The 24,530-nt window shown below is 39.3% G+C and overlaps 1 pseudogene; it reads left to right on the plus strand.

Annotated features, from left to right (window-relative positions):
- Positions 1-352: 352 nt before the first annotated feature.
- Positions 353-3,851, plus strand: LOC124518586 (zinc transporter 6-like; annotated as a pseudogene).
- Positions 3,852-24,530: the final 20,679 nt, after the last annotated feature.

Below are 24,530 nucleotides of genomic sequence, written 5' to 3' on the forward strand. Positions count from 1 at the left end.
TTTAAATCTGTTGTATTTAGTGGACACAAGTGAAGATAATTAAACTTTTGAATGTCAGTTGGACCTTTGAATTAATAACCATTGAACCTTTTTGTAAAGAACATAATGTAAATCTATACTTTTCTTTCCATGCATTTTTATTCCTAAGGAGTCTGGTGGGTTCTTTGAAAGTAAAGATGGTCTTTAGAGCCCGCCATTCTGGCATAATTAATATTATGCTGAAACAGTTCTTTCCGTTTATAAATGTATTTATCTTACTTGATTTGAAAATAAAGCGATGAGGAAGGTAGACCCTAAACAATTATCTGCATTTTTCAGGCAGAACTGCTGAGGTTCAGAGAATCTGTCACACATGCAAGGTGCACAGCTGGTGAGTAGTGGAACTAAGACTAGAATCTGGGTGGTCTACGTTCTACTCCATGAACTCCCCGACCATAACCCCCACCTCTACAGGCACAACACTCATACTCAGATTCCGTAAACTCCCCTCAAGACCCCTATGAAGAAGGTGCTATTAGCCTCATTTTTCAGATGGAAAGATTGGGGTTACCAGGGGGCACATAGCATGCCCTAAGGTCGTAGAGCTAACAAGTGGCCGAGTGGGTAAGTGACCCACAGAAGTTTGTGCCTGTGATAAATGATCTTTCCTTTATGCTGCTTACTCTTTCTTGGTAGGTTATGGGAATGTTCACTTCTCTTAGTGTTTCCAGCAGCTTACCAGAACCATGGTTCTGCTAAGATTGAGGGCTTGAGCGTGTATGGACTTGGGTATGTACTGTCTCTATGTAACCTCATTCCTTCTGGTTATCCCTCTCTTTCCTGGTCTTTTTGTTTTTAAGCTCTGTTACCAACTGGTACCAAATGGAAAATATCGATGTGCTATGGTGACATTTGCTCCTTTCCAAGTTCAAGGTGCTCACATTTTTATTCTGAATGAAATTATCGCATTGATTTTTCAAATCCTATAAAGTATGAAGCCTAGGACAGTGTGAGAATCCACCCTAGGAGCAAGGACTTTAAAATGATTTGTGACTGCTCTTCAAATGGAACAGAGGGGGGTTAGGAAGTATTTCCTGTAAGGATGATGCCGATTTTCATCGTTGTAAAAAATCTTGCCAGAATTGAAGCTATATTCATTCTTCACAAGCCAAAATACCTTCGTCATATATATGGGTGCTAAGAATTTTTTAACTCATCTTTCTGAGAGCTTATTTGGCCAAGAATTAGAAATAGAATGCATTTGTGAATAAGTGGATATCTGCTCCAATTCCTCAGTTCAAATTCCGTTGAAGACAGAATGAAATAGAGCACCCATAGTTCTGTTCTGGGGGCTGTGGATTGAATTAGAATGGAGATTGAAATAATTGTTGTCCTTAAAGGCAGAGAATCTAGTTCTAGGCAAGAAGATAGGGATGTTTTCTTTTCCATCTACACTCCCTGTTCTATTAAGTGGTTACATATATCATTTCAATTACACTAGGATTGATAATCTAATTCCAATGTCAACACGTTAATTCTCTGACATTGAATTAGAAAGAAGATGAGATTTCTTAAGAGCTTTTAGTAAAAGAATGCATCTGAAGCCTCTGGACCTAAAAGGGAATGACTAGGACACTTCATGACTCAAATCATTTTTAATATAAATTATTGCTTACTTATCAAATATGTTTAAATAGTTTAATTGGAAATTCTTAAGGGGTGCCTGTGTGGCTCAGTCAGTTAATCGTGATCCTCAGGGTCATGGGTTCGAGCCCCACATCAGCTCTGTGCTGACGGCTCAGAGCCTGGAGCCCGCTTCAGATTCTGAGCCTCCCTCCCTGTCCCTCCACTGCTTGCACGCTCACGTGTGCACTCGCTGAAAAATAAACATTTAAAAATAAAATGGAAAATACCTTAAAAAATCATTTGGGTTTAAGAAAATGAAACATTATAGGAAACAAATGCTCATAAGGTGTCCGTATTCTAGCGGATAAGTATCCTTGAGTCTATGTATTTTACACTTGACATGATTTGCCTAACACATGGTTTTGCTTTCCGTAAATGTACAGAATTTGTTTCTATCGTGTAATTCTTTGGCTCACTTGAGCTTTATCATAATAGCATGTCTTAAAAACTTCCTACATTAAGGGCGTAGTTTTTCAGTCCATGAACAGGTCTTTCACAAGTGTCTTTGATCCCCAGTGGGGGGGCCCCAGTGCTACATTTCCACGTTGAAGAGGAGATTCCCAAGTCTGATCTGTTCTAAATCTTAATTCCATTTATCTCCCAACAAAATATCACAAAAATATTTCTACTCTCAAATGTTGGGATGCTGGCCGTAAGGAATGCACAGCTCCCAGAGCTTCTCCAACAGAAACTGTTGTTCCTCCTCACGGGGACGGTTCTTCTCTTTAGAAACCACGAGGTGTTTTTTCTGGTGAGTTATTCCAGGAGTGTAGACTTGTACCAGCTGACCGAAGGTCCTGGAGGAGATTGCTCTTCGGTGCAGTAAACTGAACGTACACCGTCCTCCTGCTTATGGGGTGCGGGCCCACTAACAGGAGAGCTTTCCCTGCCCGCGTTTACTTCACCATCCAGTCCTCTTAGTTGAACGGCATGTTTGGTACGGTACTTACTGGGTCACGATGAGGAAACCCTGCCTCTCTGTTCACTTGGATTTGGAAGATGGGAAGTCTTGCCTGTATTTCCCTCTTCAGTCTTGGCACAAGTGGGAGCTCTCTTTATGTTAAAAGAAAGAACACTTTTTGGAGAGGCTGCAGATACGCCTGGGGAGATCATTAGTAGGTACTTCAGTGGCTCTTGCTTCAAGTTGTTCACGGTGCTTTGTAATCGGAGTAAACCGTGTTAGGTCTTCGGGGCTGCTGGTACAACTTGGATTCAGGAGCGTGTCGCAGAGCGTAGCGGAGGCTTGTGTGGAATTATTCCGGGACGTAGCAGTATCTACCCTCCCTGAGTGAGTCCGTGTGCCTTGTTTGATCTTGCCGGAGCATTTGGTCTTTGTGTCAGACATATGCTCGTTGAAATTTGTAATTATCTTGCCGTGGACTCTGTCTCTGCCATGTTTGTCGCTCTCGGACATTTGGCACCGTGTAGTCCATGAGCCCGTAGAGGCGAAGTATTACTGCAAACGACACTACCCTGTAGTAGTGGTCCGCTGGACAAAGTTACCGTGTGCAGAGGCAGAGTATGACTCCAGACAACACCACCCTGTAGTACTGGCCCACTGGACCCACTTACCATGTGCAGAGGTAAAGTATGACTCCAGACAACACTACCCTGTGTTACTGGTCCATCGGACAGACTTAGAGAGCTATCTACCTTGGGTGGAGTTTTAGAAGTTCGAAACGAGCATCTTGGGACCCTAGGTTTTTGGCCTGCTGGATCAGTGCATGTAAGAATTTGACAAGATGCAAATCAACAAATGGTTCTTACTCAAGTGACCAACAGGCTTTACACTCTAGTGTCTACTTGCACTGTTCAGATTTTCAAGGGTGATTGGATTAGACCTGCCTTACTCTCTGAGCCTGTTGAAGCCAATGTCCTAAACTTTTCAGATCCCATAATTTTATACCTCCTTTAAAAGGTGCTAGTGATTCAAACCCTGTCACATTGACTCCTGCTAAAGCTAGTAGCCCACTTCCAGAATTTTCATTCAGCACCGCTGGAAAAAACATGAGTCCATTTATTCCACCAAACATCCCAGGACCTTACGGTTTGGGACTTAATCATGGACACACACCTTCTAGTAGCATCCTTCATCAAGGACTTGAAGTTCCAGGATTCAGGACTGGTTTTACAGGTGTGCCAAGTCTACTGGAGCTAACAATACAATCGGACAAGTGAGACCATGATGTACTTATGTACTTAGGAATATTGATCCCTTGACTTCCAATTTATTTAGTAATCAACTGCGTATTGACTGTTCAATCATTTACTCTAAGTGTTAGAGAATAGTATGTTCAGGTTACATGAAATCAAGGAAAATAAATTTTTGTAAAATTTATTTGGGGCTGCGAGAACCTTCTAAATATTAGGGTTTAAACAGGCTTCCTTTAGAAAACATGTTTCTCTAAATTTGAATTTTGATTTTTTTTGGTTTTGCTGTTGATTGCAGTGTGATAGACATTATCTTGATAAGAGGAATACTTGAGGAAGCAGATCTGTCACACTATTAAATATTCTCTTCAGTGAAATTTATAAACATGCATCTTGAATAATGACCTACATTCTAGGAAAGGGGAAAAAAAGTGTCCATTCTAAAAGTCTCTTTTATAGCTTTTCCAAACTTAATTGATACATTTTTCCTTGAGGTCCTCCTGATTTATATCTTGCAAAGGAAAAGTAAAAGTTTTTATCAGAAATTCTAGAACATGTTCTGTCTAGCCTAGCTTAAAAGACTTATTGATTTTTTTAATAGTGTTTCTCATTAAAATATTACATTTGTAAGTAGTTCTTAAAGTGTTTTATTTTGGTTAAATGAATAACAAATCCTTTGTTAATGAACAATGAAGGAATTCCAGTTTTCTGTATTACATTTAATCAAAGACCAACATTTAAAAAATGACATAATAAAAAAAAATACTGGCATAATGATGGAACTTAAATTTTTTGTCACCCGTTTGATTGGCATTTTAATCTTTTTTAACAAAAAATAAAATATATTGCCAAAATATATGGAATTCTATGTATAATATGGGATTTGATATCTTTTCAAAGTTGCATAAACAGTTTGAGTTTATATTATGATTTTGCTGAAATAGACCTTAGCTTATAGAATACAGTATTGGGAGATCTTTAATGGTCAATTTCTAACTTACTTTGCTTTGTCAAAGTCATAAATTGATGAAGTGTGAGAATCACGTGGATTATTTTATTCTTTGTTTTGATTATTTTCCAAACGTAAATGTTAAGGACTTGCCAACATGGCCAGTATTACTTATAAAAAGTATCACAAGCAACGTTCACCAATTAAGAAAAAAAAAAAAAGGTTGGGGTCATATTTAAGGTAGTTTGTTCAATTGGATGAACCTAGAGAAAACCAGATGAAGGGAAGAAAGGGGAAGAGTTATTTAGTTCTTGCCAAAAACACAGATGATTCAGGTCAAATTCATTGGTTAATAATGATTCATTTCTCCATCGGATATGGGTGTTTAAGATTTCATTTACTATCAACCACAAATCAATGAGTGTTTCCATTTGAGATAGTAGTATAGGTTGCCTTTATGTTTAAATTAAAAAAAAAACCTGTAGCTGTTAAATTCAAACAAAATGAACTATAAACAATTTATCAAATCATACACTGATAATATGGAATGTGAGGAGTCCAAGTTTAAACTTTTGGGACATGGTTTTCTTTAAAATCAGAAGAGTTTCAGGTCTTCTCAAAATCTTACCAAAACTCCCAAAGGGCGTATTCAGGTAGAATTCTATTCTTTCTTTTTATTTTTTAACATTTTTATTTTTATTTTTTTTATATGAAATTTATTGTCAAATTGGTTTCCATACAACACCCAGTGCTCATCCCAAAAGGTGCCCTCCTCACTACCCATCACCCACTGTCCCCTCCCTCCCACCTCCAGAATTCTATTTCATAGTTGGTAAGCAGAATGGTACAGTCCAAAACCGGCCTTGAATTCCCCTCCAGAGGAAATTACTTGCAGGAAATGCAAACAAGTCAATGGGTTATTATTTGATACTTTATCACCTATGAAGAGAGCCATGTAATATATACAGCATATTATGAATATGAAAGACAATGCACTCCTGATGATTTTTTGCATAATAACAGGTACTGAAATTGTTACATTTGCTATGATCTCATATGGTAAAAACAATTGCATATGCTCTTGCATGTTGTGTGCTATTTCAAGCATGCTGACTCCACAGTTCCCTCCGAACATAAACGTCTGGTTTCTCTAAATATAAGCAGGAGTGCCATGGGCTCTAATTGCCCTGAGCCCAATCAGGTATATTTTTAAGGGTAAGAAATCATTTAGGGCAGTGGGAGATGGGGACCAAGACCTAGAATGTAGGTGTCTGTAAGCATCACAGAAAAGATTGAGGAACCGCTTCAGAGCCCAGGGACCACACACGAACAGCCGTGAAGGATCTCCTTCTCTGAAGCAGACTCTAGGTCACGGGGCCCTGGGAACCCATGCCATACCCGGGAAACTGAGCAGCACCCGGACCAAGCTCCTGCAGATGGAGTCGTGGCCACAGGCCTGCGTTGTCTACAAGTTTCCAGAAACCAGCGGCGTCACACAGATTCGCTACCTTCGACTGCTAGAGGAAACCATCTGATGTGGGTGTCATCGGGCTGATACAGGAGACGTCAGCCGGGCTGTTTGCCGTTCTGCAGATTCCAGCATCACACCCAGTCCCGGCCTCTGCTGATTGCGCCCCCTTCCTCGGGCTTCAAGGCCAGCAGTCGTGGGACCGGTCCTCCTCGCTTGGCATTACTCGGGCCCCTTCTCTGTCTTCCTCTTCCACTTGTCACTGCCCCACGATGGCATGGGGCCCATCAGGACAATCCCGGATGATCCCTCTGTGTTACATTCCACTGATGAGCAGTCCCAGACTCATTTCATGTAGCATAACCTACTCCCATGTTCTGATGGAGGCTATTCTCAAGTGCTGTATTAGTAATCATCTTGTTTATGGTATCGCCTACTGTATGAGTGGTCATCTGGTTTATAGTATCACCTAGCTCTTAAACTCCTTAAACTGTGGCCTAAAACCGAGTGGTTCACGTATTTCTTAATTTCTGTATGTGTTTTCAGTGTTGTTTTGATTTATTATTGGCCGCTGATTATTTGGACAGCTGCAACACCACACGCTCTCTCTAACGCTTTCTGCCTCCGTGCCTTTCTTCTGCCTCTCATGCCTGCCGTTTCAGGAGAAGTTTATAAACTGAGGGTAATAGACCTGCGTTAATTTTTTTCGTATGAGCGCAAGTTGTGATTATACCCCTCTCTCTGACAGTTTGCACCAGCCTGACTCTGACTCAGTTTTTAAAACTCTTCTCTTTTGGCAAGAAATTCCTGGCTTTCCTGGGTTCCTTAGCTGACACTTGTTCTTGGATGACTGTTGCGTTGTTTTTCTTGGTTGTCCAACAACCTTCGCTCTTCTAGAATGACCGTGGGAAATCTGATAGTCACCAGCCAAAGGAGACCTAACTGGGGCTATGTTCTCTACTCCTTTTCCTTTTCTCCACCTTTTTTTAATACTTTCATTTGTGTATTTTTAATTTTTAAAATCTGGGTACAGTTGAGAGTTTCGGGCAAACAGCATAGTGATTCCAGTTCTCTACATCTGCTGTTCTCATAAGTGCATGGATCACCACATGGCACTGTCACCACCACTGCTCCCGGTGTGGTGCCTTTGTCCAAGGGACCTCCTCACTTGGTGACAGTGACCGGGAGCCTGTGCTTCTCACTCCCCCTCACCCACACTCCCTGTCCCTCCACACACTCCCCCCAGAAGCCAGCAGTTTCTTCTCTGTATTTATGGGTCTGTTTCTGTTGTCTTGTTTCAGATTCCACAGGAGTGAAATCATATGGTAATTGTCTTTCTCTGGCTGACTTAGTTCCCTTGGCATGATACTCTCTGGGCTCATTCATATTGTTGCAAATGGCAAGATCTCATTTTTATGAGACTCTTTTTTATGGCTGAATAATATTCCATTGTAATCCATTCATTGATGGCTAGACACTTACGTTGCTTCCATATTTTGGTTATTGCAAATAACACTGGAATAGACTTAGGGTGCATATATCTTTTAGAATTAGTTTTTCGGGGGGCTTAGGTGGCTCAGTCAGTTAAGCATCTGACTTCAGCTCAGGTCATGATCTCATGGTTCATGAGTTTGAGCTGCACATCGGAGTCTCTGCTGTCAGCCCAGAGCCTGCTTGGGGTCCTCCATCCCCCCTCTCTCCTTACCCCTTCCCCACCCATTCTCTCTCTCCCTCTCAAAAAATGAATATTAAAAAACTTAATTTTCTTTTTTCATTTTCTTTGGGTAAACACCAAGTAGTGGAATTATATGATCATAAGGTGATTCTACTTTCAATTTTTGGAGGAAGCTCCATAGTGTTATCCACAGTGGCTGCACCAGTTTGCATTCTCACCAACAGTGCAAGAGGGTTCCTTTATCTTTTCATCCTTGCTGGCAACATGTAGTTTCTTTTGTATTTACCACAAGCCATTCTTACAGGTGTGAGGTTATATCCTATCATAATTTCGATTTGTATTTCCCTGCTGATGAGTGACGTTGAGTATCTTTTCATGTGTCTGTTGACCATCTGGTTGTCTTCTTTGGAAAAATGTCTATTCAGGTTCTGTTTTTTTTTTTTTGTTTGTTTTGTTTTGCCCATTTTAATCAGATGAATTATTTACTATTACTATTTGATGTTCAGTTGTAGAAGTTCTTTATATATTTTAGGTATTAACTCCTTATAGTTACATATTTGTAAATATCTTCTCCCATTCAGTAGGTTGTCTTTTAGTTGCTGTGGCTAACATAAGAGCAATTATTGCCTGTGCTCTCTTCCAAGAGTTTTATGGTTTCAAGTCTCACAATTAGGTCTTTAATCTACTTTGAGTTTATTTTTGTGTATGCTGGAAGAAAGTGGTCCAGTTTCATTCTTTTGAATTGCTGTCCAGTTTTCCCAATACTACTTATTGAAGAGACTGTCTTTTCCCAAGTGCATATTCTTGCCTCCTTTGTCATGGATTAATTGATCATATAATTGTGAGTTTATTGCCGGGATCTCTGTTTTGCTCCATTGGTGTCTGAGCCAGTATCCTACTGTTTTGTTTACGACAGCTTTGTAGTATCTCTCAATATCTGGGATTGTGAAGCGTCCAGCTTTGTTTTTCCTTCTCAAGATTGTTTTTGCCATTTGGGGTCTTTTGTGGGTCCATAAAAATTTTGGTGGTATTCCAGTTTTGTGAAAATGCTGTTGATAAGGATTACACTGAATCTGTGGATTGCATGGGGTGGTACATTGTTTCCCCCTTTTATTTCTGAGCGAACTTGTCAGTGCTGCTGCATACGTGGGAACTAGGCTTGTGGGAAGCCCAGCTACATTCCTCGTTCCCACACTGCAAGGAACCATGCATGTGCAGATCAGTATCATGTTGAGGGGTGTAGACGTTGAAGCCCTACTACGTGGCTTTGACCAATAGTTTTAGTCCTTATTTAGCTGTGCAGCCTTGGGCGAGTTAATTTCTCCCCGTGTTAATGTGCCCATACGTGAAATAGTAGTTTTAACATGGGTGAAGTGCAATATGCTATGGTATGAAATAAGTTATTATTTATGAAAAATTTATAAAACACAAATGCTGACATTTTACAAAACAGCCTATTTCTACATGCTTTTTCACACATACGTTCAACTTTTTCTTTACCTTTTCTGTTTTACCTTTTCAATAATTACTTTATGACCCTTGGTTCCAGACCTTTAGACTGTTAGCACGTTTAGAAGAGAACTTGAGGAGAACAATCATATTGAAGAAAGCATCTATAATCACCAAAGGGTGATTATAGTTAGGGTAATCAGCGATGTGATTCTTTACCATCTATAGGGAAAAGGTAGGTTCTTGATGTGGAGAGACCACAGAAATGGCCTATCAATAAGTGAAGATTTGTTTTCTTGACTAAAGACATTAATAGATGCCATTCCTATCTCCACATATATATAAACTAAAATGACTGATGCTCTGATGTTCATCAAGGTTTTGTTTAAAGTAAAAAAAAAAAAAAATAGGCCCAAGTGACTTTTCCTAGAATGTAAAAACAACTGAATAGGACAATGAATAAATAAGTTAACATTTTATGGTGTCAGAGAACAAATAAGCAATTAATTTCCTTTTTTAAGAACACTTAGAGCAGATTCAGGAGAGAGGTGGTGTGAGGTCGTGAACACAGAGAAAAAATAGAAATAAAAGGACGGATTTGGGGAGAGAGACTCCTAATTTCTATTGTATTTAGATGTTCACCTGCTCTGAGCAAGAATAATCCACCAGGGAGATACACACCCATAGTTCAGTGTTCATGCTACCAAGCAAAGACCAAAAATGATATTGAAGTTTTATGAACAAGATGATGCCTATATTATTGGAGTAAATATCCTGAAAGACTTAAGAAAGCTAGAAAAATATAGGTGAGAGCGTACAACTTTATTATATTTAATGTATACTTTGGGTAGCAATTTAAAAAAAGGAAGAGGAAACTGAATACTAAGAAAAAAATTTTTTTAGAAAACCATGAGGGTTAAGAGTAAGAGTTCCATGTAAGAGACCAAAATCAAACCATCTAACAAAGAAGAAGTTAGCAAGAAAGGTCATCCATAACACAACTTATGGAAGTCTCAAAACACACAATATGCATTTCACTAGAAAATAATCTAATGGTGGCATCTTAAATACTATGGCCGGAGCCTGGAAGGGTAGGCCCATAGGACATGCTACGTTAAGTTTTTGAATTCTCTTCATGAGAAATTATGATTCAAACCTGAAGACAGATACGTGGGTAATAGATGGAGAGATGATGGATCATATTTGTTGAAAAGGCAGCTGCTGGTCAGTATGTCATGGATGGTAATTCTAACACCGATGCATTCACTCATTACTAAAATGCTATCTAAAACTGCGAAATTGGTGAATGCATACGTGTTTTGTTCTGAAACAGATGGTTACAGACTTCCTTTGTTCCTTTCCTAAAATGTTTCTAATTTTGTGTTGACTTTTAGGGTATTCTTATTGAGTTTTTAATTATCGTGATCATTAATATTACTGGTTTTCCCTGACTAAAACCTTACACTTTAATATAAGAAGTACAATGTGTATTTTATGAGCCAGTAGTTCTGCCACAATGTCAATATCTGTTAACAAAATCTTAAATCATGGCTAAATTATATGTGAGCATTTTCACCAACAGTTAGGTTTGGAGGAGTTACTTTGAAATTTCTGGCTACATAAAGAGTAGATAGAAGTTCTATACTAGGCTTTGTTGCTCTAATTCAGTTCCTTTTCTGATATTGGTACTTCAGCTTCTGAGCCTTTATCTAAAAAAAGGGAAACCGATAAATTCCTGAAAGGTTAAACATGTCCCTTTAACTCCTTTGCTAAGTAAAGTAGCAAATGGTAGCTTCTTTTAAAGAGATATTTATTCCTACTTCACAACATCCACAGAATAGGCTGAGAATAACATTGAATTACTATACTGATCTTTCTTTGGAATCCCCAGGGCACTGTATCTCTTTCTGCCTTCTGATAGTTACGTATTTTTCTCATATCCACGTATATCCTATAAGCTGTTTGAAGACCTATTAGACACCTACTTCATCTTGGAAACCTCCGCCAGTAGCTAGATGCTCAGAAAATATGCTAAAATAAAAGCATGTAAGAATGTTGGTTAGTTGTACTAATCCCGGTAAACCAAGTTAGACTAAGATAGACAGCAGTAGTATGCTATTTTGCATAGAAAGTTTTATGCAAACCAGAATTATCCTGTTTTAAAGATAAACATCAAGGAGGCCTGTTTTCCAGACTGCTAATTACTTAATAACTTATTTTAACACACTAGAATTTGAGATAAAGTCCTCCTGAACTCTCAAATGGAGGCCGTACAATGTAAGACATAAGATCCTTATGACCTATAGCACATAAAATGATGGTAGAATAATTGTTTCCCTTTCTTTGCTCTAACAAATAAAATTGCCTAGAGAACATAACACCCCAAGCCTGGGGTACCTGGTATACTTTCTTGGTGGCAGTATTTCCTTCTAATCCATCTTTTGAAATGAAGGAAAACTTACTCTAAGGGTAATAGCCAAGAAGTGCTTTACTGCTCATGAGCTGCATGTCCTTACTGGTCGTGCTTCATCTTCCTTCAGTGAGTTAAGCCTCCAACTCTTGATTTTGGCCCAGGTCATGATCTCATGGTTCGTGAGATCAAGCCCCATGTCAGCATGGAGCCTGCTTGGGATGCTCTCCCTCCTTCTCTGTCCCCTACCCCCCTACCCCCTGCCCCCGGATCATGTTCTTTATCCCTCAAAATAAGTATATAACTTCAAAAAAAAAATGACTAAATGCTTTTAATAGAATAATCTTAGGCCAAGAAGCAAGTACTTTGCTGTGTACAGGATTCTATTTACATCCCATCAAATAGAGCACTGACCTTATTAGTAAACCCGAAACCACCAGTTTTGATGAATAACATAACTGAAGTATTTAGCCCATTTGAGACAGGTCCAGTAGTTTTCAATATTCTTCAAATTTTACTTGAAGAACCCATTAACGAATGCGTGATCTCCTCGAGAATGAGTAAAATCTAATTTGGAATCTTGAGCCTGTCGGAAAGCTTAGTTGAAAAAAATCCAATAAAATTAAAATATTAATCACTGACAAGTCATGCAGGAATGTTTTACACCTTCTTCCCTGAGTCATCAAAGCTAAAATTGGGAGTCTCCGGCAAACAAACTGAGCATGATTCAGATACTATACGTCAAAACCCAGACTAAACACTCCTGCCCCTTTGCCGGAAAAAGCGTTGCTTTAAAAACCAAGTACAAAGAGGTAAGCTTAAATAGCGGCCAAAAAGAATCCTTTCCCGCAAATAGTGGCTCTTGTGAGGAGACCCGACAAGCCTGCGGCAGGAGTTCTCTTGAGGTCCAGTTTCCTCCTCATATCCTGGCTTACGGTCACACGAGTTCTGTGGGGTAACATCCTGATCATGTGTCTAACTTAAACACTGGAATAACCTATAAAAAAGAGAACTAAAGACTGATTTTTCTACATGGAATTTGGTTGTCTGAAGAATTCCACATCCTATCAAATGAAATTTCGAGCAAATCAAGATGAGCAGAAAAGATAAATTCCAAATAGTAGGAAATAATTGTCTATAAACTGTTATAGACATTTTAAGTTTGTTTATTTTGAGAGAGTGAGGGAGGCAGAGAAGAGAATGACAATCTCAAGCAGGCTGTGCGCTATCAGCACACAGCCTGATACCGGGCTTGAACTCATGACCTTGAGATGATGCCCTGAGCCAAAGTCAGACGCTTAACTGACTGAAACACCCAGGCGCCCCATAAACTGTTCCCATTTCTAATAACAACATAAGTGTTGTAAGATCCATGATTGCAATTTGATAGATGTGGACCTGAAATGTTCCATTGCTTCTTAACATTTGTAGCCTTTTGCAGAGAAGAGTTTCTCCTTTAAGTTCCTTTCTCGAAAACCATTCTGTTTATCTCTGTTACTTTTGAGTGTAAGTTTCACAATATAGTTTTACAAACAGAACTGTAGTTTAAGAAAAATCAAAGTTTCTTATCCTCTCATGCGGATGTTTGGATGTCCTTTAAATTTTTTACCCATTAATTGAGTGTTTTCGTGAGCAAATGTTAAAGTTCAATATGTTAATTAGGTGGGAAGGAAAAACCTCACCATGCTGATTAAGCAAATGAACGTAATAAGGGGTCACAAGTGGCTAAAGAGGGAGTTTGTCTCTCTTTTTTTTTTTTTTTCCTGGCTTTGGAGGAGAAACCAGGGCAAATGCTCTCACCGGTGAGATGTAGGCAAAACTGAACTGACGTGTATTTGCAGAGACACAGAAGGACACTCTCCCGTCTGCACTTAAAGATGTAAAAGAACAAGGTGTTAGACCCTTTGACAAGCTTCCAATGCAAAAGGTGTGATAGTGCAGACAGGAAAATTTAACATGGGAATTCAAATTTCAGACAAACTGGGCGTGAGCTAGGTTTATGGGAAACGTGATAGAAAGTAAAGACCAACAATAGTGATGATGCAACTATTGCCAGGAAGTCACCACAACTTATTACAACAGCATCCTGTATCCTCCACATCTCTAGTTCTGAGCAATTCAGTCCTAGAACTCCTCACTGAGAAATCTACTTGAACATCACTTCCGTACCATCTATGTTTTCTTCTTCCTTAATGAGATCTAACGACTTTCAAGCACACTCACTGGAAAAGCAGCCACATCGTTCGTGCTTTTTGGCAGAAGATCAAAACCGTTAGTTCTTAGCGCTTTCTGTGGCAAACTCAAAATTGGCATTGACACCAAAGTCAATACCCAAAGGAGTCATTTGCCTGCTTTAAATAATGTCTGCATAACCAGCACTCTCTATGTGTGCTGATGAGCAAGAAGCTCTAACGAGCTGTGGACGGGACACAGAAGATTGTTACCTGATACTTGGAATCTGGATTCGTTCATATTTTAACATGGTTCATGGTTGTAAAAATGATTCAGTAGAGCTACATTTTCGAGAGTTCCCCTTCTAGGATGTTTTTATTTTATGGGTCCGATCAGCTCTCACTTCCCTTATTCCTTTGCTTTTGTTAATGAAGCTTCTGCGAAGTTCTGGGATGCCAGTGACCTGCCATCTACTGGCCGTCCTGCCTCTCCATATCCTCAGTGACCCTGGTACTCGGGTGTTTCAAAGATAAGTTGCTGATTGAAATGAAAATATTACAGCCACCTGTCCCTTTTTGTGTTTATGGTAGTGACTGAATAGAATCTTGTTTTTTCTTGTATGCACAAATAAGTATTTTATATAAATTTCAGCTAAAATCCATATTCATTTGCAGCTGGGGTTCTTTATTTTTGGGTTTGCCCCTCTTGAGTCTATTATGGGAGACTATCCTACTTGTTACTCACTTGCAATATTCCATGTGCTTACCTTAAAGTCCTCTCTGATCTCTCACCAACGAGGTTACCGTGGGTGATCCTGTCCTTACGTTCTTATTGGGCGCTAGATATTTGGTTTTGGCATGATATTACCTGCACTGTCTTTTTGTATTTTAATAAGTTCTGGATGGGATACCACTCCACTTTCTCTTATATAACTGCAGTTAATTAAATGGTGCATGATACCATTTTGAGTCCACATCCTTATCCCATCTCTTTTTACAGAAGGAATCCTGTCCTCATTCTAGCACAGAACCATGTAATTGATTACCCCCTATATAAAGACCCTGTTGCAACTGACTAGTCGAACTTCTTGTGGCCGAAGAACTCACGGGCATTCCTACTTCTGTGACAAACATTACTCCTGTCTGGAATGATCTTTCTATCTTTGTAAATCATTAAACGTCCAGCCCATCATCCCTGAGGTATGGAGCTGTCCCTTCCAATGGCACAAAGTTACTTCTAACTCTCCTGAATTCCCAAGACCCTCATTCAGCTCTTGACTTGGCTGCCTGGTAGGGTGGCTGCTATCGAGAAGTTACCGGAACATTGATAAGCTCCTTGAGACCCTCCCGTTTTGCAAATTCACAAAAACACCTTGTACGGTTATAATCCTCTCTCGAAGTGTTCCAACTTATATTAACCTTGATAAGTGCGGTTAGTAAATACTGCATGTCAAAACTAATGCCGTGTAGGTAATAAACGGCTCTCTCAAACACTTTTCCTTGCACATGCATAACATTTCAAAGCTCTTGCAAGGTGCACTGTGTGTTTTAGTGTTAAGTGCTGGGAGTGAATCTGTAGTGGAGGAAAGTTACCTGAGCTGTTGAACATTTTAAAGATGGGCTACTAGGACAACAACAGTAGTGTGATGTAGCACTGTAGCAGGACGGGGTCTTGATGCTTGCTGACAAGAGTACAGAATGTACACGCTGCTTCCTTCGCGGGAGATGCTGCGTTCACATCTCTTTGCACATTTGCTGTTGTTTGTTACCTAGGTGCAATTTATCCCCTCTAAGAAACATTCAAAAGTGGGAGGGGAAGATCGATGCTTGTTGTTTTATTTTTAATCATTGGCATAACTGAGGGCAGTTTTGCACTTCGGTAGTCGAGGTCTGGGGTGTAGAAAAAGATCACCCCAGCCTCCCTTCCTGTAACGGCCATTGAGAACCTGATTTGGGGACCATCTCCCACGTCTTCACTTGGCTGATTTCTTCCTGGATCCTGAGGTAGATGTGATTTTTATTGCCAAGCCCCTGCGAAACAGAATCCTGGGCAAAAAGATTACCATTCCATAAATGCCATAATATTCACCCTTGTGTCCTGGTGTGTAACACAGTGCCCTGCCGTATTTCCTTCGCTAAAACTTATGGAAGGAAGGGAGCACTTAGTGAACAAAGTCTTGCGTATATTTGACATATCAAATGAAAGTTGTATAACTAATGGCATTTCTTCTGGCTATACCAGATTGTCTTTAAAATAAGTAAATGATCTTTTGTGATATTGCAATTAATACAGCCCTTTATTATAGACAAATCATATTTTTATTAACATGTTTTTGATATTCGGCTGTGTATTTTACATGGTGTCTTTTTAAGGTCCCTGCCTCAATAGAATTTTTATCTCTATTCTGGCAATGCCTGACACGATGCTTTGCATATGGAATGTACTTATAAACTGCTTGCTGGCTAAATTTAATTTAAATTAAATGTTCAGAAACTTAATTTTATAGTCACCATGCATGAGAGAACTTGAGACTCGTCAACAAAGGAAGGTCAGTATGAATCCTGACTTTGATCTGACTATAGTCTTTGTTGAGTGCCCAAAGTAATGGAGAGCCCCACGTAAGGGATTGTACTCGTTCTATACAAGATTTTTACTCAATCTCCTAGTTTCACTGCTGTATCAGTTATCTGTCCTCTATCTCCCTGTTCATCTGCATTGCAAGTGGGAAAGTAGTAAGTCTGACTATATTTACCATACATGTTTGCTCTAGTAAAAGTTTACTTTTGTAATTGAAAAGTTGGTTCATTTGCAGCTAGAAACAGTTCTTAATACACATATGAACAAAATTGGACTCTTAAAAGGGAATTTGAGAAACACTAATCTCTCTCCATATCCCCATGAGGCCTTCAAAGTCAGAAAAACCAATAGAATCCAAGAAGTCTCATTTGTCCACACAAAACACTGCTCTATTTCATCAGTAAAATTCTTTTCCTGAATGGCATTGCTTTCAAAATATCTTTCTAGAAAAGACCTAGCCTTTACCTGGCTTAGAGGACAGACAAGCTATCCCCACGAAACCGATGATTGCTCGAGGTCAGTCAGACTTTGCTATTTTTTGAATCTAAATGTCCAGCTCAGTATGGGGTTCAGAAAAGCTGCTAAAATATTATACTTATCATGGCGTTCCTCATTTCTGTGAATTGACGTAACAAATTTTCTTCCCCCTGGTGTCCTTTAGACAAGGAGAAATGAGGCATTTATGATGTGGGGAGACCAAAGAGCAGTATTTTTAAGGTGCGTTCCAGGGAGCACTAATCTAGCAAGATGCTTACGTAAGAAAATACCCCATGGTTTCTCTTGGAGAATGTACAAGCAGCATTAGCATCACTTCCCAACTTTGCCTAAATCTACTTTCTGTATGGTACTCACACTTTCTTGGGAGAAGACAGCCCCGGAGTGATGTGTCAAGTGGGGCATCTTGGCGAGGCCCTGGTGACAAGAGCGGAGTGACTGGAGAAGTTGGGGTGTTTGCTTTGTGAGTGCACATGTCACCATGTTGTCACTGTGGCTGAAGTTTGACTTTGCTGTTGAAATTGAAACATTTGAAACCCTCTCTTTGAGAAATCACATAGTGATTATTCCCAGTAATACATACATGTTTATATTCGAGAAGTGTTAATATATTTAAGGTCAAGCCCCATGTTTATTTGGCTTGATGAGAAGTAAGAGGCTACTTCAAACTGAGTCGGTTGATGGATTACATGTCAGGGACAGTGTGAACAGGAGTGGATGGGTGTGAGGGAGATGAAATTATCCTGGTCAGTGGTTCTGCCTTAAAGTTACCCTTGATGTGCTTTAAAGGGAAGATCCCAGCTTTATTTCAAAATACAAAAAGATATGTAAAGATCGCTAAATATAATACTGATTATGAGTATGAATGTTAGAAGTGATTCTGAACAGACATTTTATAATTTAGGAAAGAACACATTAATCCAAAAGAACAGTTGGTCAAGAAACAAAACAAACAAAAAACAATAATGACCTAACACAAGGGAATCAGTAGCTGTCTTTGTTCCTATAATTTCTGAAAAGACAGATTTCTACGTGGCTGTCAAAAAGGGGGATGTATAACACAAGAAAATGGTATAATTAGCAGTTAATTTAAAGTAACTAAAGTGTATTAGCCTTAGTCAAGTGAACGGTTTTATTTTTGTTGCCGTCTTTAGTAATCACACATGTATGAGTCATTAAAAAGCCAATCTGGTTGGTTTCAGTGCGTGCTGTTTTATCTTGTTTTCTCTCTGCCAGCGCGCCCATTTACCCGTAAATGGTTCACATCTGTTCTTTGTAATTTAGTGATTATGTGAAGGCCTCTGCCCCCCCCAACCCTTTATTTTAAAAGGACAGTGGGAAGCTTCATTTGCATAAGATTTAAGAAAAAACTTTGATTTCTGAGGTTCTTTGGTTATTTGCAGACTTTCCTCGCAATTGGGTCACCAAACCTCTATGAAATATTAAACATTTAAAAATGTTTGTTATTTTCTATGATCGTACCCAATTTAGCTTAATATCGTTTGATGCATGGTCCCTGGTATTTTTCAAGCTATTGGCAGCACTTGGCCGTTTTGATTCCGATCCAAAGAAAAAGCTGGTTCATTGGGATCACCGTATGTCTCCATGCCAGGACAGCCCTTGTTTACGCCTGTTGTCCTGATGTAATTATCTGTATTCCTTCTCTCAAAATTGTGCACTATTGGATGACCGTGTGTGTGTTCACCCTCCATATGAGGCATGACTTTGGAATCAGTAAGAGAAAATGACTTCACGCTGTGGTGGAAGAGGTCCTGGAGAGTGGCTGTTAACTTTTAAGTTGGTATTAATCAAAATGAAACGTTTTGGAATTAATCTACTCAAAAAAAGGTATAAATTATGGCATATTTTGGTATATAGTAGGTTATATTTCTAGTTTATGTAGAGTCTGTTTTAGGCTATTTGATAACGGTGCAAAGTGAAACATTGTTTAATAGGGTTTCCCCGTCATGTCAGAGAAATGTTTTTCCCAGCATCACTCGTGTATTTTTTTCTATTGTACTTACTAATACATCTAGCCTTGCCTACTGTAGGCATTTGATATACACCTTATTGATTTCCATGTGTTACGTGGCTCTTTTACTTAGAGGCCTATTACATCTTCTAGAGTTCATGGAATCTGTTGGTTTAGAGAACCAGCTGCTTGACAGAGGTGAATTGCCCCTTCAGGTGAGGGGAGAGCTATGTGCTTGGCATTGCAGATCATTTTATATGTTAGTTGAAAGCTGAGTTTCTTCCTAGGGATTATCCCGAGCACTGAGAAATTTCTGTGTCGATATCTTCTACTTGAGCCCGTTGATAGGGTCACATCGATAATTACTGTCTAACCACACTGGATATACGATATAGGGTGCTGTGACATATTTGACTAGAAAATGACACTGGGGCTCAGAAGAGGGGTTGACCTTCTGACCACAGGCCTGTTTGTGATGCTCCTGCTGTGTTCTTTGCCTCCCAAAAATGAGATGAAGGCCTATCCAAGCTGTATCACAAGTCATAAATGGTAGTTCTGTAAACTACCAAGGATAAAAACATCTGTCTGCTTTCCCAGTTAATGATCCCAGCACATATCCTCCTTAAGTAACCTGTAGTTCCCTGCATCTAAATAAACGACACTCATGGCTTCCGTAAAGCGAGAGCCACACCTGATCCAAATGTGAAACGGTGACATTTCCTTGGGAGTTATTCATAGCAATGGAAAGGGCACATTGCACTTACTTACAAGGCTTTCAGCCAATACTGAGTAAGTCTTACTGTGTAGACTACAGTATTATTCTTAGAACTACCAAGATTACAGATATTATTAGGTATCCATTCTCCAAATTATAAATAATGGCAAATACCTTTTAGAATTCAGACTGTATGCTCCAGCAGACATAGGCCTTTCTGAGTGATTCTGAGAGCTATCTGTTCTGCAGATGGAACAATCAATACTAAATGCAGACATATTTGAAGATCACACCGAGTTTTAGAGTTTCTTAGGCTTTCAGAGTGACTTAAGGTAACTTCTAAGGAAATCCAGTGCAGAACTTCTTAATGGTTCTCATTTTTAATTTGTAAATCTGCCTAATTGAGGGGATTGTGTGTGTTTGTGGCTCGTGTGCATACACATGCATGTATTAGGACAATACTATTGAAATTACTTAAAAACATAAAATGTGCTTTGAACTTGTAAAGCTGATCCCTTGCTGTTGTTGATTACATAGAACTGTTGACAAATTCATTTTCTTTTGGTGAATAGACATATAAGTTTGGTATTTTTGTTTGTTGCTCATATGATTTCTAAGGTATTTTGCTCTATGTCAAACTCTTTATGTAGAAGATCCTCTTGTAAGTCCTGACATACACAGAAAACAAAGATGTTAAGTAGATTTAATCTTCACTTATCAAGAGAAAAATGTGTAACAGGATGGCAAGGATTTTTATACTTGAATTACTGTTTAGGAAACTTGTATATTTAGAAGAAGTAAATAGGTGAGCACTATTAAAATGTTTTTAGAAGGTTAATGTTCAAGTTCCAAATGACAAATCCTTTGAAGGGGGAAGGAGAGGAGGGGAGGAAGTAAAAATCCCAATGGTCTGTGACCGAGAAGACACGGACAACCTCCTTTCCCGAGGTTGTCCTCACTCCAGACCGTGGAGAGACCAGTAGAAATGTGGAAGGACCAAGGTGAGCTCCCCAGCTCTAACTCCCCTATGACATCGTTACAGAATCAAACAAAACACATACCAACACATACCAAAAACAACCATAGCAAAGCACTTTAAAGAGGATGGGCATATTTTGGATTTTTTTATTAAGTGCCCAATTCTGCACTTAGGTCTCTCTTACTGCACCAACTGATGTCATGCCAGCAGCTGGAGACTGGCGATGATATCTGAGCTGCATGAGTAAAGTGATAACAACGGCCATCTCGTAAATCCCATATTGTCATTGAGGACCATTACATCAGAATCTAATAAACATCCTGACTAAGCAAAGCTCATGCAGCATGAAGGAAGATCTATTAGCTCCTGTTTTGAAATACTTTCGGCTTTTTCTGGTTAGCTTACAAGGGTGTGGGACAGCTTATTAAAGTTTGCTGAGAAAAATCCCCTGGGTGTGGGTGAGATCTCCGATGCCTGTAAACGTATCATGCTGTACCTCCTATCTGGAAAGGAAAGCTGAAGCGCTTTATTATCAGAGATGCACAGGGATGTGAATGGCTTCATTAACAGTTTACAGTAGTTTTAGAGCAGCTGTCCATAAGGTTTATAATTATCTGACAAATATAAAAATCAGTGTGTTAGAATTCCTTATGTTTTATTTTGTGTATCCTATTGTTGAAACTGTCACCCCATTACTAAAAAGAAAACAAAGCCCAAAAATGCCCCCTTCATTTCCAGCGAAGGTAGAAAGCACACTTGATCCTACTTCTGCCTGATGGAGGGAGTGGAGGGAGAGGGAAGGGAGCCCCTGCAGGGGACAAGGGTCTCTCACCAGTTTGCAGTTCAGCTGTCAGCCGCACTGCCTTCATCAGCAGGACTGACCTGAGTTAGGGGATCCCCATCCCTGCTCACACACAAAGCAGCGTGCAGAGTGTGGGTCCTCGCCACGTGGCCTCTCCATTCAGCTACTCAGGACATGGCAGGTGCGTTCCTTCCGAGGGAATGATGCAAGCCCGGGGAAGCGGGAGAGTGTCCAGCAGTCTTCCTATAACTTCTCTTTGAGAAGATCCCATCCCTGCTGCCGCACTGTGTTGGTCAAACGTGTGGCACGCTCCCTGAAGCACAGGAAGGGATTAAGGGGGGGAGGGGGTTGAAGACCCAGGCGGGTGCAGTACACCTTGTAGCCTGGCTGCACAGGAAGAAAGACCCAGAAGTCTGATGTGTTCTCAGGAGAGACCGTCAAGTGACATCAAACCTGGTAAGGATTTTATGCTAAACTCATCAGACCATAACTAAATTATCATAACTGTGCTCCATGAAGAAATGGCAAAACCTGCTGAAACAAATAGAAACTCTCAGCAGACTGGTAGAATAAATTTCTTTAAAAATATATGGAGAACTTAGAACTGAAAAAAGCTTTAAAAATTCATTGAAAATGCTCCAGAATGAAATGGAGATAAGAAAGAATAAGAAAACTTGCTAATAAACAGTATTTTCCCATCTGTAGCAGTAAGGAGTGGGGGAAATATTTAAAGTAAAGTAACAGCTTCCGGAATTTTTGGCAAAAACATCAAAAACTCTAACATTTATGCCACAAGAATCTTGGAAAGGAGAAGAAAGACCACGGCTCAGGAGAAAGAAAAAAATTGCAGGGAAGGGGTACACAGAATCTAAAGCAGGCTGCAGGCTCTGAGCTGTCAGCACAGAGCCGGACACAGGGCACGAACTCCCAAACTGAGATCATGACCTGAGCCGAAGTCCGATGCTTAACCGACTGAGCCACCCAGGCGCCCCTGAGGCTGAATACTTCCTAAGTTAGAAGATAGAAACTTACATAACCAGTGCCTCAGTGAAACTCAAGATAGTTTGAAAGAAACCTGTGTCCAGTGCATCAGAATAAACCTGCTGAAAGCCAAAGGTATGGGAATAAAAATCTTGTAAGCATCTAGAGGGAATTGATAGACTGTACATAGAACAAGGATTCAAATGACTTCAGGTTGCTCGTCAGAAACCATAGAAACCACACGTCATGTTTCAGGTGCTGATGAAAAAGAATTTTATATCTGGTGAAAATATTCTGATGAAGATAAAAACCTCATCAGATGAAAATGAGCTAGAGGAATTTGTTGTCAGCACACATGCTCTAAATAAATACTAAAAGACATTCCTGAGACAAAAAATGATACCACAGGTAAAAATGAACCTTCAAAAGTGAAAAAAGAGTAACACAAATTGGAGATTTGTGAGTTAATGTGCTAAGTTATTCTACTAAGTTTTTAAAAATGTATGTAGCAGTTGAATGCAAAAGATCTAAGAGTATGATGATATTTTCACATATGAAATACATGAAAACTAGACCAAAAATAGGGATAGCCACAAGACCTTTATATTGGTAACACTTCCACATTTCTAAATTTTACTTGAAGTGGTAAAATATTAACTCTAAACTGTGAAATCTTTAGCATGTGTATGGCCCTTGAAAACTTAAACTATACAAAGAAATAGTCAATATATAAACATTCAAATAGAAGAGTAAAATTCAAATTTCAAAAGAGAAAATTAAGAGCCAGAGAGAAAAGGCATGAAAATGTACCAAAATCCAAATATATCGATAATAGCATGAAATATAAATGGTTTAAACACACCCACTGAAAGAGATCAGGGTGGTGTTATGGGATGTACATTAAAACCACAGTGAATGAGACACCTTTTGTCTGGCTACATTTCTATGAAAATTATTAAAAATGAAAACCTATATATAAGCAGTGGAAATGGGTAGAAATTAGGACACTTGTACACTGCTGATAGGAATGTAAGATGGCACAGCTTCTTTTAAAAAATTGTCAATATAATGAAACAATGCGTGCCTGTACCATGTTTTCTAGGAGCTGCGTTCTTGGGTATTTATACCAGAGCCATGAAAATTTAAACCCACACAAAAACCTATACATAAATGTTCATAGCAACTTTATAACAATTAAGAACAAAACAAAAATGGGAAAACAAACCCAGATATTTTTCAGTGGGTGAACAGGTCAGGAAATTGTGGTGCCTTCAAACTATGGAACACTACTGAGCAACAAAAAGGAAGGAGCTTTCGATACATTGATTTATGCGGGGGGTGGGGGGTGTATCTCAGAAATTGTGCTGGGTGAAAAGAAAACTTCTCTCAAATTCTTACATGGTGTGTAATCATTTCCACTTGTATAACATATTTCAAATGATAAAAGGATGGAGATAGAGAACAGAAACCATGGTTTCCAGGTATCGTAAAACCTCGGATTGCAAGTAACTTGTTCTGTGAGTGTTCCACAAGACAAACGTTTCTAATCTTGTTAAACCATCGATGTCTTGCAGTATGAGTAGTACCTGACACCGAATGTCAGTGATCCCAACTGAGCCCATGTTTATTGAAATTGACTTTGATACTCAAGTGCTTTGAATTACTAGCATGTTTCCAGAATGAATTATGCTCACAAACCACGGTTTTACCATATTAGGATGAAGAGGATTGGGGGCAAGGAGATAGCTTTGGCTATTAGGTATCAGGAGGGATCTTTGTGATGAGATTTATCACATGCATTTACTCACGTGAGAAGATTGAGTAGAGCTAAACACATGCATGCACTTGCATGTACATACACCCAGGGAAATGTAAACACTGGTGAATTTTGAATAAGGTCAATGGATTCCATCTACACCAGTTTCCTGATTGTGGTATCGTATTGGATGTATTCAAGATCTCACCATTGGGAGAACGTGGGTAGAAACACATTTGAACCAGATCAAGTCCTGTTTTCTCTATTTGAGCTTAAACAGATCAGGCATAGAGGAGATCATGTTAATTATAACA

Source organism: Lynx rufus, unplaced genomic scaffold, assembly GCF_022079265.1.
Source record: "Lynx rufus isolate CCGP_SWC_20201006 ecotype Redwood Valley unplaced genomic scaffold, mLynRuf1.p SCAF_25, whole genome shotgun sequence".
In the NCBI taxonomy this organism is placed as follows: domain Eukaryota; kingdom Metazoa; phylum Chordata; class Mammalia; order Carnivora; family Felidae; genus Lynx; species Lynx rufus.